Source organism: Neomonachus schauinslandi, chromosome 11 (genome assembly GCF_002201575.2).
Source record: "Neomonachus schauinslandi chromosome 11, ASM220157v2, whole genome shotgun sequence".
Classification (NCBI taxonomy): domain Eukaryota; kingdom Metazoa; phylum Chordata; class Mammalia; order Carnivora; family Phocidae; genus Neomonachus; species Neomonachus schauinslandi.
Window position 1 is genome coordinate 80,358,345 of NC_058413.1, and position 6,554 is coordinate 80,364,898.

Below are 6,554 nucleotides of genomic sequence, written 5' to 3' on the forward strand. Positions count from 1 at the left end.
ATCTGCAGATTCGTTTAAAGTCAGTAGTGCACTGTCCTAAGACCAATAATTCTAGTTTTTTTTAATTTAAATGTTTTTATTCACATGTATGGTAAATACTGTCCCCTAATAAAAAAACCAATGACATTGTCTTTCAATCTGTCAAACTTACTAAAAAATTCATGTGTTTCTTTTTTATATCATGTGTTGATATAATATAGGATGCAGGATGTAAAAATCAATATAATAGACATTATTAAATAATTTCACACATATGCAGAATCTTGGATAAATGGTTAAAATTATAGATGAACATTAAATGTGGGCACATGGATATTTCACGTCCACCAATGGGTTTAACAGAAAATGTGTTTGCACTGATTTCTGGTAACAACTTGCTCTCTGTGAATCTTTAAATAGCTAACTCCAAATCTTCCAGCTCCTGGAGAAGAGCTTTCTTTTTTTGAATTTTCTCCAACTGATTTTTTTCTAGCTGTTTTCCAGCTGCTGCTTGTTCTTTTGTTGTTCAATTGCTTTCAGTTTCTTCTTTAGGTTCTTGATTTTTTGGTCAATTTCAGGGTCTCCAGAGGTTGACTGCGAGATAGTATTTTGTGGTTTGCTCTGTGGGGCAGGAGTTAAGTGCCAAATCCAGACTCTTCTCATTTCTTGCTTCCTGTTTTGCAGCTTTCTTAGCCTCATGCTTCCTTTGATTTTTAAGGGCTGTTTTTGATAACGGCTTATCATTTCCTGCTTGTGGTTTCATATTCTGAGGTGGTTCCTCCTCATGCAGTTTGGAATTGGTGATTGGCTTATTTCTTAAAGCTGGGGGTCTATAAGCTGTTGCAACTTTAGGTTCTTCACTGGTACATCACTTGGAACTGCTTGGTAAGTTATTGTTTTTGCTGGAAATATTCCATCTAAAAATGGCTGCCAAGAAACCTGCCATAATTCTCCATTTGACAGCACATCATACTTGTGTAAGACAGAGCTCATTATTAACACATAACCTGGTAGCACACATGGCTGTTGAAATATGCTCACTGTCAGGGCACCAAGCAAAATAGGTAGAATCAGAGGCCACTGGTTTAGAAATAAGTTTGTAGTTTTTAACATCCCACACTTCCATTTGTCCCCTCAGATTTCCAAATCCAGTTGGTACTAATATATGTCCGTGTGGGCTATAGTAGGCTGCATTACGAGGACCAGTTCCAAAGTCAAACACAGGACCAATAATTCTAATCTGATGACTCTGGAGTGGGCTGGGACAGCTGTAAGGTTAAAAAGTCTCCACCAGTGATTTGGATGGTTGATAATCATTGGCATAGTTCCGTGCTCTAAACATATAATGTGTATATGAATTACCTGGCAATCTTCTTTAAGTGTAGATTCTGATTCAGCAGACATGGAGTTGGGTTTACATTTTACATTTCTGACAACCTCCTGGTGGATGCTCCTGATGCTCACCATAACTACAAGGATGTAGATCAGTGATTTTCAGCCTTTGTTGCATTTCATAATCATTTGGGCAGTGTTGAAAAATTTCAATGCCCAGGACACACCCAAGAATAATTCATCAGAGCCTATGAACATAGTCTCATGTATCAGAATTTTTTAATGTCCCTAGGTAATTTTGATGGCACGGAAAGTTGAGAAGTAAAGGTCTAGAACAGGGTTTCTGAATCTTTTTTTTTTTTTCCCTTATTACCCACCTCCATGCAAAAAAAGGAAAATAGGAATTTATTTTCCTAATTACTCCTATGCTTTTCCTCCATGAAATTTAATTACTACAGATATTTTATGTATCTCTTTGTGTACTGTGGCCATTTGGAAGGACACAATTCACTATAATATCTAAGTTTTATTCCCCCACCCCCAAGCCCCCTTTCCCCTCTTGTGGACAATATTGTCCCTATTGAAAATGCATAAACTAAAATTCTAATTTCTGAAGCCATTTCAACTTTCTGGTACTGTGTCTTTGATCACAACTGACTAAAGTCCCAAGATACAAGCAAAACAATCTGTATGATATGTATGAAGCTGAGATTTTATTTTCAATATTGCTGCATCTGATGATAAGGGATTCTGGGCTACCCTATGTAATGTATTGTCAACAGGTCATTTTGTATGTGCCTGGCATTGAGAGCTCAATTCTCTGTGAGAAACTCTCTGTTTTTGTTTTGGGGAAGGTTCTTCTCTCATTGCACAATGCTTTGGTGGTGTTATAACTCAAGAATCTTCTGCTCTGCTCAATTAGTGACCATGTGACTCATGCTGGCCAATCAGATATTCTTTCCCTAAAATTTGAACTTTGAGTTCAATGACACAAAGGATGGAAATAGTTATGTGACATCCAAAAAAGACAACCATTGGTTTCTAAATTTCTGATACCTGTAGCCCGTATGGTTATTGTCCTTTCTGAGATAAGTTCTCCAGATTTTCTTTTTGTAATCTCCTCCATATCCTTCCAAGAATTTACTTTTGACTTGTTAGTGAAAGCATTGTTGGTCACCTACAACCAAATAACCTTAATTGACATCTCTATAAGTAATATATAACTTTATATAATTATGCTCAACCTACATTTTAGTCTTTTGTTTATAGTAAAAGAGGAATGGAGTCCACCCTATCTACCCTGACTCCCATCTCTACTCCACTCTGACTTGCACTCCAGGGCCTTGGAATATATCTTTTATCCACCCCATCTCATATAAAGGCCTGACTCTGTGTATATGAACACTTAGACCAGATATTTGACTGAAAGGTTAAGTGACTCTCACACATAAGAAAAAAACAACTCCTGTGCAAGCTGAATCAGACTTTCTGGAATAACTCATCGTAGTCAAAATTTGAAGCAGGCAGATTATTTGAATAGTATCTTTCTTTTTCCCTTTCCTCCAGTTCTTTGCTAACTTCTTCTGCTCTCTACCTCCAGCTTCCTCAGCCCTCCCCCTCTAGGAACTCATATGCTGGGCTGGTCTCAATACCCTTCACTGGGAGGGATTTGCAAATCTTGTTTCACTATTCTTCTCTCTGCTCTCTAAGATAGCAGATAGTCAATTTGAGTGATTGGTTCAAGCTTGGACATCAAAAGCCAGTACATACCTTACAACTTTCAGAGGCTCCAAGTGCTGTGTCAGAGTAGTGATTCTGAGATTCAAACCTGGCTAGTATCATCAATCTCTAGGCAAATCTCAAGTCTCCTCTTCTCCCATGCTGCCATACATACACATGATTATTCACCAGGGATGAAATAGAATTGAGAATAGGAAACAAAAGTATATGTCAATGACTGCTCAAATAGACCAAATATAGAGCTTTCAGAGGATGCAGTTTACAACCTAGGTAGAAGCAGCCCCTTTTTCTTTCTTATCAATCCATAAATCTAGACTGAGAAGTGCATGGGAAACAGCCATGTTTTTTTCCCTCTCTTTGGACACTAATTTTTTTTTTTTAAGATTTTATTTATTCATTTGAGACACAGAGATACAGAGAGAGAGAGAGAGAAAGCATGAGCAGGGAGAGAGGCAGAGGCAGAGGGAGAAGCAGGCTCCTCGCTGAGCCAGAAGCCCGATGTGGGGCTCGATCCCAGGACCCTGGGATCATGACCCGAGCCGAAGGCAGACGCCTAACCATCTGAGCCACCCAGGTGCCCCTGGACACTAATTTTTTTAAGACAGACCTGTATCTATTTCTCCAGCCTTTGGCAGTTTAGAACTGAACATTGGGGATCAAGTTGGCCTCTTTCTCTGTGGTACTACTCCCTCTGGCCTTGAAGGAATTCTCTGATCTGTCCACTGTTGGTAAGATCTGAGGTTTGACTTTGGGTGAAAGAAAAATCATAGGCTCTCTAGCCTTTGGCTCTAAGTTCTAAGCTGCCTTTATCTAGTCACAAAGAATTTCCCACAGAGTCAAATAAAGATTGATGAAATTATGATTGGGAATTAGAGCAAAAGCCATAAAAACAAAAAGTGTTATGTTTCCCTTTGCTATTGTTACTTATGCATGCGTCTTTCTTTGAAGAGCTTGGGGAAGGACAGACCTGTAAAACAGGAAGGAATTTGTGTATTCTTGTATCTACTGACCAAACCGGCATCATAATAGCACTCCTATATTATAAAAACTCCTTAAAATTATCAATAGATGATGTTTGGGGGAGGGGATTCCTAATGGAAAACTCATACCCCATGGTCTCACACAGGGACTGAGCTGGTAGATACAGGAGCAGACAGACTCAGAGAAGTCACCTTGAAACCTGAAGTAAGGCAACCCAAAAATAAGTTTTCTAGGGCCACCGAGGTGTAGCTTCTGGGGTTGTATCTTATATTTTCAAGGTAAATAAAACAAAATGCAGATAAAATATATTTTCATAGCTCACATTGGCTGGACTTTTAATATACCATTCAGGGGATTATAATTCTCCTCTAATAAAAAGGTGCCCAAACCCTTACAAGAACATTAATGTAATGAAGACAGCTGGAAAAGACAAGAGGGAATAATCATAAGACAGAACAAGAGACCAGGCAGGGCAGGGGTATGATAAGGATGCAGCTCAGCCTTTGTGGGGGTGGATGCTGGCAAAATGGCAGCCATGGAGATCTGAGCCCTTACTGGGCATGTCTTCTGCCACTGCAGGGACAGGAAGGCTAACAGGTTTGTGCATTCCACTGCCTTCTGCTGTCTGGTCAGCAGTCTAAGATTTACTATCTAGGAGGCAGATAGTAACAAGCAAGAGTCCTGTGTCCCTCTAGAAGTGTCTGCATGCTTCAAAGAGCATTCCCAAAAGATGGATTTTTCTCCAGAAGCCAAATGTTCTTCATATTAGCTTGGTATCCTGGGTCTAGCATCCTAGGGCACACTAGGTGGGCAGGAGGAAAGATGAGAAGAGAAGGAAATACTGCTAATCTTTGCATTGCCAAAAGTATAGGTGAAGAGGGAAAATCAAGACATGTGGGTGAATTTTGGAAATTTAAACTAGGGAAGAAGTTATCTCCCAAACCCTTACTACATTATGAGTGGTAGAACTTGAAAGAAAACAAGCTACTTTCATTATTTACAAAAATAAAACACAATCTAAAGCATCAAAGACCCCCCCAAAGATGTAATTGTCATTATTTTTAATTCAATGGATTCTTTTATCTTTTCTTATAATTTGAGGAGGGGAAAGAGAAAGTTAGATGTATGCACTTAAGCTAAACCTCTCTCATTCTCAGAAGTTTGCTCACATTTGAGGTCATGAATATGAGAGGGTATTTCACTAGAATTCTGGTTTATGCAAGAAGGGATCTGAAATTAGATATATTTTTGGTTAGAATTGCTTCCTCTTTGTTCTTCAAATGTATCTTATTTGACCCAATAGTACATGTACTGTTTCTATGGGAATGTTTCCCTTCCAGGGCCCACCTTGGGAGATCTGGCTTTGATTTTGATAAGGTATGTTATGTTCCCAAGCAGCAGCCTTGGTGGTCATTACAAGGTGGAGGAACCTCTGCTGTTGTGGGTGAGCTCTCTTAAGTTGCAACTCTCAGGAAAAGAGGGAAAAGTCTGTCTATAGGTATTCCATCTGGGGTAGCAGGGATGCATGATGTGCTGCAGGTGATGACCCCAATGGCAGCAAGCATTTAGAGAAAAGGCTGCTCTGCTCAAGGTGACTTAGCCAAGGGCACCTCCATCAAACTCTTCCCCAGGGCAGTTGTGGAAAAATGTCATCCCTTCTCACACAGGCCTTATATGAACAGGGAGGGACAGCAGAAAAGGGGTAAAAACAAACCCTAAGATGGGCTCCCTGGGTGGGGCAGGATCTGGGTAAGGGCTATAGAAAGCACTATATGTACCATTTTAATCAGTAGCTAAAGCCAGGTATCTATTTGGTTAAAAGATCTACGGGTTAAAAGATAAAATATTTAGGGGCGCCTGTGTGGCTCCATCTGTTAAGCATCTGCCTTAGGCCCAGGTCACGATCTCGGGGTCCTGGGATCGAGTCCCACATCGGGCTCCTTGCTCAGCAGGGGGTCTGCTTCTCCCACTCCCCCTGCTTGTGATCCCTCTCTCTCCCATACACGAATAAATAAATAAAATCTTTAAAAAAAAGATAAAATATTTATATGTTATTAATGATAATATTAAATATACATATCTGTGTGTGTATGGTTAAAATAATTATATGCATATGTGTATGTGTGTGCACATATACACATATGTATACATGCTACACACAGGTATGTATACGTAGATCTATATCAACACTTCTCAAAATAGAACAAAAGTTTTATTAACAAGTATTATTAGAAAATAAATGGGGGAAGCATGTCTGTGGTGAAAGAAATTTGGAAAATGCAGACCAGCAGGTGTCCATCACAGGACTCCTCAGAGATACTGACATGAACCATGTATCTCAAACATATTTGACCATAGAAATCTTATCCCCAGGGCATCTGTTAGGAAAGTTGGTAAGTTGGGAGTGTTAAAATGATTGTTTCTGGGTAAAGGGATTATGTATAATATGCATTTCTTTTTTTTTTTTTTTTTGGTATCTGACTTAATGTATTTTCTACAACGAATAAATACTGCTTTTGTAA

At 39.2% G+C, this 6,554-nt stretch overlaps 1 pseudogene; it reads right to left on the bottom strand.

Annotated features, from left to right (window-relative positions):
• Positions 1 to 391: 391 nt before the first annotated feature.
• On the bottom strand, positions 392 to 1,446 carry LOC110571002 (annotated as a pseudogene).
• Between the last annotated feature and the right edge of the window lie 5,108 nt (positions 1,447 to 6,554).